Source organism: Theropithecus gelada, chromosome 17, assembly GCF_003255815.1.
Source record: "Theropithecus gelada isolate Dixy chromosome 17, Tgel_1.0, whole genome shotgun sequence".
Lineage (NCBI taxonomy): Eukaryota > Metazoa > Chordata > Mammalia > Primates > Cercopithecidae > Theropithecus > Theropithecus gelada.
This window is the reverse complement of record NC_037685.1, coordinates 13,408,841-13,420,562: the sequence shown is the minus strand read 5'-3', so window position 1 is coordinate 13,420,562 and position 11,722 is coordinate 13,408,841.

Below are 11,722 nucleotides of genomic sequence, written 5' to 3'. Positions count from 1 at the left end.
TCTTCCCCCCTTCAAACCAGAAAAGTAGCTGCTGAAAGCAGAACAGTTGCCATGGCAACCCCTTGGCAGCTTCCTCAGCGAGTAACAGTGTTGATTTCCCTGGGCCGGGTGGGAGGGGGTGGAGCTCTAAGGAGGTAAAGGAAGGTTACTGTGCACTTAGTTAATATGCAAAACCACTTATGCAGTGCTGGATGAGCAGTGAATAAGTGCAAACAAAGCCATGCTTGATCAGCTAACATGGACTTTGCACACAAGTTGCTCTGTCCAAGGATGCAGATGTTGGCTCAGAAAGAAATAGTGCAATTGGACAGTAGAGGACACAAGAGGTCATACTACAAGAGGTTAAACACTATTTTTGTAATGGTTGGTGAATATGGAGGAAATAAACCAAAGCAGGGGTGTAATTGCCTTGCTCCTCTTTGCTTTGTTCGAAGAAAAACATAGCAATCTAAATCACAGGGATGGTGTTTTCCTGAAAATCTAACATACTGAAGTTCAAGTTTGCATCAATTAAATTCTATGTAAGATAAACCAATATGTTCAGATATAAGCAAGTATAGCATAATTTGGTTTGTGCTTGAACAAAACATACGGCTCAAGTAGCATCTTTCACCTCCGAGTTTTCAGACAAAGAAGCAGCTTAGTAACTTGGGGCTGGGGTTGGGGGTGGATAGTGGTGGATTCTCTCTCCCTCAACTTTGATAGATCCCTGTTTGTTTCTTGGGGTCTGGACAGGTTGGAAATCATTTCCCCGAGAGAGCACTGGGGAGACTCTGGCACACGATTCTGCCGACAGAGGTCACCTGCATGAGCAATGAGCAGACTGGCTGCAAGCTGTGCAAGCGGCAGCCAGCCCCTCACCTAGTGGCCTGCAGCTTTGCATGCTAAAGAAGAGGTAGGCTGATGGAAAGTCTGCAGCAGTGAGCCGAGGTCTGCCCAGCAGGTGTCACTAGGGATTTAAAGCTTACCAGACCTTTGGGACAAGGGCTAGGAAAGAGCCATGTAATGATTTATAAAGCTTACTTTAAAATATTTTTGAGAGGCTATATGTGAAATAATTCTGAGGCTTTCTCCTTCAAAGGGACATTAAAATGATAGCTACAGCTTGGTTTAAATGATTTCTGGACTATTTTCTCCAAGGCTCTACCTCCATTTACTGAGTCCGCATTCCAAAAACCAGACAGAGACATAAAACTCATGGAAGGCACACTGAATCCAACCACAATGGAAAAATACATGTGCAAAACCAAAGCAAGTGCATGAAATTATTATTATGGTGAAGATCTCTGCTTACAAAATCAGCCTCCATGTCCTAACACCACAGATGCTGATTTTGTAAGTAATCTCAGGATTAAGATCAGAGTTCACTTTAAAAATGCAAATTCCCCAGGAGTCCCTGTAAAAGTGATGTCAGCTTGTATTTTATCAGTGATAACAATTTTTTAACAAACCCATACGAAGGCTATCCCTACTTTTTTAAAAAGACTGCATGGATGGTATTACCTGCCTTCAAATTTATGCACCAAGAATATGCATATGATAATTTTTTCTAAGAATTATGTTAGAGAAAATTTGTCTGTCCTGAATATGCTTTTTACTGTTTCCCTTTTCATCTTGTCTCCCTGGAAGCTCAATATTTTGAAATGTCATGAATTTCAGTAGCTTTCCTAGCTTAGATTTTCTCCATCCATTCTATGTTATTTGAATAGTGACATCCTACCTTGTTTTAATCATATTATAGTTTTAACATATTTGTACTTTTATCTGTACTTTTCGTTGTATATATTACCTCACATCCATTTCAGTGTGGCACATCCTCTTAGAAAGAAGAGAAGAGAGGGAGAAGAGAAAGAGAGAAAAAAAAAAGGAAGAGGTAAAATGACCCTGTTATCAACATTCAGCATTTTATGATGAATTTGTTCATCATGTTTGTCTTCAGTTATCCTTTGGAAGACAGAAAGAGCGAGCTAAGAGTAGTGGTTGGGGAGAGGGGTAGTCCTAATTTTGTGTGTGCATGGGAGGATTTCTTGTGCCTAAGAAGACAACGTAAATACTCTGGGCCTGTGAAATACTATAGGAAGAGGTAGGAGAGTAGAAGCTGGGAACAGAGGTATGAGCCTGGGAAAGAAGTGCATTGGCTTCAGGGCTTGGCTGAGAATTAGGAAAATGCTTATAGTTCTTTTAGAGCATGTTACAAAGCATGATTAGGTGCACTTGTACCTTGCAATCTCAACAAAATGTTTGTCGAATAGATGTAATCCTTCCCATTTCACAGATGAAAGAAACTGAGCCTCGGGAACGTAGTCATGTAATTGCCTGCCATTGTGTAACAGAACCAGGACTAGAAACCAGGCCCTCTGCTTGCATGTCTGCTAAGGATGGTAACTACAGATGGGGAAGAATGAAAGAATATCACAGGGAGTATAGGGAAATTATGCCAATAATCCTCTGTTTTCTATTATTTCTCCTGGGGACACCCCATCACGCAATACCAATAAGGATGTTCCCACAAATGAAAACATCAGCCTGCAGTTATGCATTGTGGCAGAATTTTATTAAGAGCTTAATTGGCCATTATATTTCTTTCTGTTTTGTGAGAGAAAGAGTAAATGACTTTAGTAGTATTGATGTCTACAGGCCCATTTTCTAACCGCAACTCTAGCCATTTCTCTAATCGCTTAACTAATATTGTTTTCATGCCACCTATTGTTATTATGCATTATTAATAAAAGACCACCATTACTATTAATATCACTTACGAAAGATTCTATAAAGAGCTTTGAGACTGCCGATGCAATTAACAAGAAGCCAAATTCTCCATGATGTAAAAAAAAAAAAAAAATCAGGTAGGGCTGGCTATATGCATTTGATCTTACTTAAGTGTTCTAAGGGGTTGTAAGTGAATTTCACGTGCCCAAAGAAAAACCATGTGCCGTATGAAGATCAATGTATGCAGTTACTTGTCCTCCTCCATACAAGAGAAATTTGATGAGTTAAAAGAAACTTTCACAAACCTCCAATCTCAAGGCCATGACAGTGGAAATTATTAGCTCACGGTTCAGGGAGCTCATGCTTACCCAAAAGGCCCTACTTATAATGGGTGAAGAAAAAACACATTTACACTTTCAAATAGGATATGGGATGTTGCATAAGTGAGAATATTGTCATAATTCTATATCATAGTGTAAATATACTACAATGTCCATAATTCTCATGGACTTCATAGTATATATGAAAGCTGAGAACATGCACAGAAACCCCTCTCGCATGTCCTCCCTTGATTGACATTCCCATTGAAAGGCTCTCCTCTCACCTCCAAGGCCACCATTGCCCATCAGGCTTAGAGCCATTGGATCCTTCTGTCACTTTGTCAGGGAGCCATGAATTAGAAGCAAGTTGGGCACAGCCAGAAGAAACTGGGCCTTGGCTTCTGACTCTACTACTCCATAAGGGAAGACTGGACTGGGGTCCCACTGCCTTCAAGGTGAGGATGCGGTTCTGCACTGTAACAGAGGGATCACCTTAGCAGAGTGGGCCAATAGACTCACCATCCTGAGGAGTCCTGTGTTGCACAAAAATCATCACACTGTTTTCCATTTGTTCTTTGAGAAGGGGGCTTATACCGCAGTAGCTGAGGATCGCATTCTGAGTAACACTCTCACATCCCCTTTCAAGACTTTCTGCTTCTGAGTCTGTTTTAAGGAATTGACAACCCCTGATTTTTCACCTGGCATTCAGCCTTGCTCTAAGATTAAAAGGCCTGGGTCAGCTGAATGAACTGAGGGCATTAAGAGTGGGTCCACTCACTAAAAATCATAGATATACCTGGAAATTTCAAGGGCACCAAGGAACTTACAAGATTTATATACACTTATGGATGATACTTTTGCCAAAAGCTTCAGTCTCAGTGAAGTAGTAAAAATCATATCTTTTTTCTAGAAATGCATAGGGTTTACTTCTTTAAGAGTTCACAATTTAATCTCACATTGGTCAGGTGAGTATCATTATCCTCATTTTAACAGAAGAAAACTGAGACACCAGGGCTGAGAGTACTGAAAGTTATGGAGTAAGGAATGCAAAATGCTAAATACAGCCCCAATTCCCCTGACTTCCAATGTAATGCTTGGTCTGCCGACTTGTGCCTACTCTTTTATTAATTAGGAAAAGCTCAGAATACCTGTAAAGGAGTATCTGCATGGAATGTAGTATGTATCTTTAGTTTATACTCTGTCTAGATGAATTGATTTTTCTGTTTTATTAACATGAAACTCTTGGGTTATTCCATTGGACTTATTCACATTTTTATGTGTTTTACTATTTTCCAAATTATGGCTCAGCATGTATAGAAATGGGATTTTTGCAGAAATTTTGGATTATGCTAATAATGGCTTCCTAGTAGTTTTAGTAATCAAAGGAAAGCATCTTATTTGCATCAGAATATTCATGAAGTAACTGTTGAAAATATATAGCAAGTATTAAAACAATATAGTCTGAATTTTTGGAAGACATTTTCAAACTGGCTTAGATGATTTGCTCAGAAAAGATTCTTCGGTGCAGTTTGCAGTCTACATTTCCTCTGGTTTCTCCAATTTGGTAGGTTGGAAACTAATGTGCATATTGTTCGTTTTTAAGGTAGAGAAATATTGTGAATTTTATGTCTTTTTTTGGACACTTTTTAACTAACATTCTTGCTCAATCATTACAATATGTCATAAAGAATTGAGACACATTTGTGTTTTGCTACAATAAAATCTATCAACATATTGAAAATCAAAATATGAGCACAGAGAAAATAGAATACTTGGAGGTTAGAATCACAAAATACTTCATGAATCATATAGCCAGTATATAACCAGGGGGGAATCTGAGACTCAGAGAAGTTAAGTGTCTTGCCCTAAGTCACACAGCATTCATTAATAGAACTGAAACCATAATGGAGGTCCCCAACCTCTGATACCCATCCCTATTTCATTACCCTTTCTATTCAGTTTTGATTCTTTGGTTCATTTCTATTCCTTGGTTTGCTCTTTCTTCTTCCCTGAAGTTATTATTTCCATATTTCCTTTTCTGCACATGCTGTTGTGCAGTCACCCATATATCTGAATTTCCATCACACAGCCTCTCAGGAGAGGCGTCCCCATCACACTGAGACCATGCTGGTGTGAAAAGATCTTAACATCATCACCCTGTAGCCCTAGGGAACTTCAGACCATTAACAGGCTTCATCCTCTCAGTTCCCACCCCTGCAGGGTGAATCCACAGAAAACACTGAAAATAGTGTGTGGTATTAACATGGAGGAAATACATAGATCCAATCGCTAAGATTCATAAACCATGTATGTGGCAAGGAAGAGGACTGGATTTAAAAGTCTTGGAACCAAGTCATCATCTTAATCACATACTACCTGCTTAAGTGTGCAGAATCTTAAGACTGAATTTTCTACTAAGCTGTGAGCTCTGAAGACGAATATTAAATTAGAATTTGGGAAGGAAAACATGCTTTCCTTCATAGAAAAGCACTTTTATTTTAACATTTAATTATGAAGCTGCCCCACAGAGGAGAATGGAGCTCGTTGCCACTAGAAACTGAGTCATACTTGCTAGGGCTATGGTCAAATTGCAAGTCCCACTCCCACCGTCCCCTAACCTCCTCCGGTAATTGACTGACCTTACTAAGGTTGACTGAGCTGAACTTTCCGATGATCCCTGGTGTTTGGGGGCTGAGCTGTGCTTCTGAAGGTGCTCCTGAGGAAAAGGATATTATTTGTGAATGCAGAAGGGAGCCCTCTCCGATAAGAATTTCCAAGGAAATCTCCCTTACAGAAGCTAGCAATGGTTAGTAGAAACAATTTTACATCTACCTGAAGAAAATGTCAACAAAGTTTCCATTTATTTCAAACTGTTGTGAGAGATATTGAATTACTGTGCAAGAAAAATGCCCACCCCACACCCACAGAGAAGATTGCAACAATCTTCCAAACTGGAGAATGCCTTGTAACCAAGCACATAGATCAAAATATGATTTATGTGAGCCACTGAATTTGTACATATTTTGATGCTATTCATTCTATAGTCTTATTCCATTACCTTGACAGAAGAAAATATTTATCTGTTTCTAAACTTAGATTCTAACTGATTTTTAAAATGTGCTTATAGTTTTGATATAGTTAAAAGCAATTAATGTACCTTACAATAAAATATATACCCTAGTACTTACTTTATTCCTATTTCTCTAAGAACTGGTTTTCTTTGATTAATAACTATGCCATATCTAATTTTTTAAATACCTTGCATCCACACTTATCACACGAAAATACTTTAACGTTCTTCAAGTCTTAATTCTTGTCTCCTCAAGGTTTTGCGGGAAAGAGGGACAGGAATAACCTTTCACCTTTGTCTCTGATGACAGTAAGTGCAAAACTACTTCATCATCCCAGCAGGGAGGGCCAATACATTCCCTGCAAGTGTAATTTCTACCAGAACAACTCATGAAGCGTGGTAAGAAATAGTGTGTGGGTGTCTTACGATAATATTTTTTTAAAAAAAAATAGAGAAGAGTTTTAAAAATTATTCTTTTCAAAATGAGATCTAAAGGGGGGAAGATGGAAAGAAAAATGTGCAGAAAAATAAAATACAACAAAGTATAGATATTATATACAAGACCATGAGAGACAGAAGTCTAGGAGAAGCATAAGAACCCATTAGTAATGGATTACAAATAGTTTTCACCCCACTGTAAAGTAGTTGTAGGAGAGAGTATCAGACATATCAAAAGTAGTGGCTGATTGTGGCTCCAGATAAGGTTAATATTTATTTTGGTTTTCCTCCTTTTTTCTCAGTTTTTATGGCGCAGGCCTTGGCAAAAAAAAAATATGGGTGAGTGTGGTGTGGTTTCTACATACACTTCATCTGTTAGGGAAAAGGGTAGATAGGAGAGTTCACAAAACAATCTTTGCTGTGATTTTCACAGGGTGGCTGAAAACCAAAGGTTCTTTCACTATTAGGTCTGACTCCATCCACCAGGGTGCTTTCTACCACCAACTTGCAGAAAACCAGGGAATGTGACCAGAGATCATGTTTTGATCCTAAGATGTCTTTCCCCATTGCGTCTCTTTCATTAGCCTCCCTGACTACCCCCAAAGTTGAACAGTTTTCACCACCATGAGAAACAATCTGTGTATAGATGTGTGCATTTCCAGTGTATATTTTTATATTGTTTAAGGGTAACTCAGGTAAGGTCACTTCTCCGACCACACCTTTAACCAGAAGTCTAAGGAACAGATTTAAGTTTAACCTGTTTCCAGTGGTTTCAGGGACTTCTGTATTCGGCGTAGCAGGGACAAAACTGGTCAAAAGAACATTAGACCATATCAGGTTGCAGTTATACTTTTGGAAACTTGGACATGTTTCTTAACTTCTCTGAGCAACTGTGTCCTAATCTTCAAAGGAGATACAAGACTGGCTTGCAGCATTGTTGTGAGGATTGGTAATTATTTATATGACAATAGAATTTAATAGATGATAGCAATTATTAATATGCTCACCAACCACTCAGGATAAATTTTAAAAGGAAGGTTTGTAAGCCCATTTGCAACCCTAAGGATATCCTACAGAGGCTGCTAACAAGAAACATTACTCAAATCTATTCCTTGCCCCATTGTCCAGACCAAAGATATTCAACACTTCTGGTCCTCTGGGCTTAAGATAACATTCTTGTGCATTCCTCCGCTCTTAGAGACTTCACCTTCTCTCATATATTTGCCCAAGACTTAGATCCTCTGTGCCTGTGAGAATAAGTGAAAGCTTTTTAACATGGAGCTTGAGGGTCCTTAAAATCTCAAATCAAACCAGTTTAGCAACACTTGACAAGGTCCATTGTGTACTCCATGCTCTTTCTCTATTGAGTCCACTATGGGACAACCTCCTGATGTGTTTTCCTGTACCACATGTTTTTTGTTCAGGCTAAACTCCCAAACTGACGTGTCTTTTACTGTTTTGTTCATTGGTTACAGAACTGATGTTCCCATCACTGTGCTTAATGTGCTGATTAAGTTCAACACTTTACTGTGCTGGATTAAGTTTAGCCCTTAATATATTCCTCAAAGAGCTCTTATGACTAAGAAAAAAGCCAGCAAAATTTCTGTTTATTTCAAACCATTGTGAGAGATACTAAACTGTTGTACAGAAAAAATAAATTTCTTACCCACCAAAAATTAAACCACACTTTACCAATGTGCATGGTTAGTTTTGGGGGTTACATAACATTTCTTCCATTTAGGGTGGAAGTCATAGAAGTCAGAACGTAAAATACTTTATATTCAGGATACAAGGCAAAGCATCTAAGCACAAGGATCAGAGCCAAATGCATTACCTTTAGACAGAGCTGTCTAGCATCAACTAAATTAAAGTGCACAGTGGGGTTTCCAACCTCCCATTATGGTTTAATATCCCAGTGCTGTGATGGAAGAGACTCTGCCCCATGGGATTTTAAGGACAGATATGTCCAAGAGGAAAAGAATGAGTCTAGAACCGGTTTGGGCAGAGTAATATGACCCACTAGTATACGGATGTAGCCAAAGGATATGGGCTGTCTCCAGTTTCACTAGAGTTGATACTGCCAGAGCTTCCTGGGTAACTATAGGAAAAGATGTATTACCTCTTCCTGGCAAAAGTAGCCAAAGTCGTCTCCCCACCATGGAAAGAGGTGGGGTACCTTCTTATTGAATAAGAGGAGCCAGAGAATCAACATTCCTTAACAGTTCCTTAATTAATGTTCTTAACAGTGACACTAATTATATAACTGTATATTGAAATGAGATCCTCTCTCCGTTTTGGCTGAGGTCTGAAAATAATAGATGCTACATTTCAAAGTGAGATTTGAAAAATATCCCATAGCAGAAAATTAATTTTGCAGCTTCTGAGATAATAGCCCTCCTTTAAAAAGTTAGGTGAGAAAAGGGTGGGTGGAGATTGAGGAGGATTTTTGGAGACAGCTATTGGAGTGCAATGTGGTCCTCACCCTCTGTCTCAAGTTAAAAGAGAGTGTTTTTAAGGAACAACCACAAGGATTTAATATGTGTCCTTGCCTGTTTGGAGGGCACTGTGGACTGGTGCCTTGATTCTTGCTTGGAAAACCTAAAATGTAAAACCTGGGCTGACAGGTTCCCTTATGGAAGAAGGAAAGAGAGTTGTTGCTGAATTGGAATCAGTATGTAGACCAAGAATTTAGATGTAGATAAGGAGAGGGGCATGTCGGCGATGAATGTATGAAAGTTTCCATTGGGCCAGATATGGCCTAATAAGTGAAAAAACTGTTGTTTCTGGTTATCTTAGATCCTGATCCAGAAAGCTACCTGAAGTAGGAATAGACCTCACCAGAGATAAACTGGCAGCTGTCACTAGATTCCTAGGGCTGAGGGAGCAGGAAATAATCAACCCAAATAGAAATAGAAATCATCAGAAATTGGTTGGGGCAAGGGAGGGGATGCTGGGAAAGTTGGGAAGCCAGAGGTCGGTGGAGGTCTCAAAGAACTTGTGAGAGCACCTGTAAGAGAACACATCCAGATTAAACACACATCAGGACCAGAGAACAGCACCACCCAACCCACACTAGTACCAGGCATGTAAGGTGTAGCTTGCCCCAATCTATCTCTCCTACTACCCTTCTCCCCATCAGCTCTGACCATGAAGGGAAAAGAAAATTTCACTAACAGGAGCATGTGGAAGGGTAGATGTGCTTGGCAGAGAGGAAAAAGCCATCTACTCTCCATCCTTTGGGCTCAGGCTTCCAACCTGAAATGTGTCTGAGCACCTATGGGAGATGCCTCAACTGGACAGCAAGACTGACCTTGTGACATCCCATGAGACAAGACATTGTAATTACTAAATTGAGAGAGAGAGTTTTGTGCCCTAAGAACAAATTTTAAAAGTCGCAGTTCCTGCCTAAATTTTCATCCAGGGAAAGGGGAAGGGATAGCCCTAAAGAGTTCATTGTAAGGGGCTCTGGGAAATAATCTATAATTGCTTTATGATTACTGCCCCTGAGCCATGTTTATTTCCATATAATACTAAGTTATTTTCACATGCCTCTCTGCCCACTCTGGTATCCCTGATGGCAGCTGTCTCTTATTCATTTTTGTATTCTCAGTATCTAGTCTAGTAACTGGCACATGACATTAAACACTTACTGAATAATACAGAAGGGAATACCATGACTACCAGGGAAAACAAAAAGAGATTTACAAGAGTCTGAATGAGGGAGGAGCCACATCCTGTTGGGCAGGTCAAGAATACTTCACAAATGTGGTCAAACGTGATATGGACCATGTGCATTCCACCAGGTACCTATTTAGACCAACAAACTCAAGAAAAATGTAGTGGCAGAAGAGAAAGTGCAGAGATGAGGTGATCCAGTAGCCTCCCAAAATGAAAGCAATAACTACAGTGTGGATGGCAATGTGAAGAAATGTATAATATAATCATTTGATAGTGAAAGAGAATAGAGAGCAAGAGGAGAACAAGAATGAGATTGAATGAGATTTGAAAGGCCAAGGCCATCAGGCTATTGGCAGATCCCAAGACAGAAACAGATGAACCTGATTCAAGGAGAGTAGACCGAGAAACATACCAGAGGCCCATCAAGGGCACTGCCGTGGACATCTTCCAGAAGATCCTGCCAAATCAGCGGACAGCAGTGGGTACCTGAAGCTTATAGAGTCACTTTATTTTTCAGACATGAAAGAACTTTGCTTCTCCAATCATCTTTTGTAAGCAAAAGATAATCAGCTAACTCTGAAAGCAGGAGTTAAAGGTAAAACCATAAGAACAAAAGACTAGGTTCAAGTATGAAGAGAACTGGAAGAGAATTAAAATGGAATAGCCTGATAGATGGGTTTGGCTGAGTCAAACCAACTGGGTTAAACAAGATGAAGATTTGCCTGTCCTGTATCCTATATAGAAAAACACAAGTCATTTGTAGGAAGGCTTATTAGGAAGACAACTTACTTTTATAAGCTGAAATCAGGTTAAGGTAAATACTGAGGTATCTTCAAACCACAGAATAAACTTATAAAATAAGAAGAAATGTGCAAAATTTAGATGTGGTAAATTATAAAACTTTACCAAATAAATAAGGCTTCATTACTGGAAGATGTTATGGTATGTATTTCAATTCCTGTTCAAAATAATGTGCATAATTTATCCAAGCCCCCAAAGTGAATTGAATTTTTAAAAATTTGATCATATTACAATTTATATGACTTTGGGAGGCCAAGGTAGAAGGATTGCTTGAAGCCAGGGGTTGAAGATCAGCTTGTGCAACATAGCGAGAACCCATCTGTACAAAAAAAAAAAAAAAATAGAAATTAGCCAGGTATATCATTCTCAGCAAGCTAACACAGGAACAAAAAACCAAGCACCACATATTCTCACTCGTAAGTGGGAGTTGAACAATGAGAACACATGGACACAGGCAGGGGAACATCACACACTGGGGCCTGTTGGAGAGTAGGGGGCAAGGGGAGGGAGAGCATTAGGACAAATACTTAATCCATGCAGGGCTTAAAACCTAGATGACAGGTTGATGGGTGCAGCAAACCACCATGGCACATGTCTATCTATGTAACAAACCTGCATGTTCTGTATATATATATCCCAGAACTTAAAGTAAAAATAAGAAATAAATAAAAGTAATAGAGCAAATTAAGAAAGAAAGAAAGAAAGA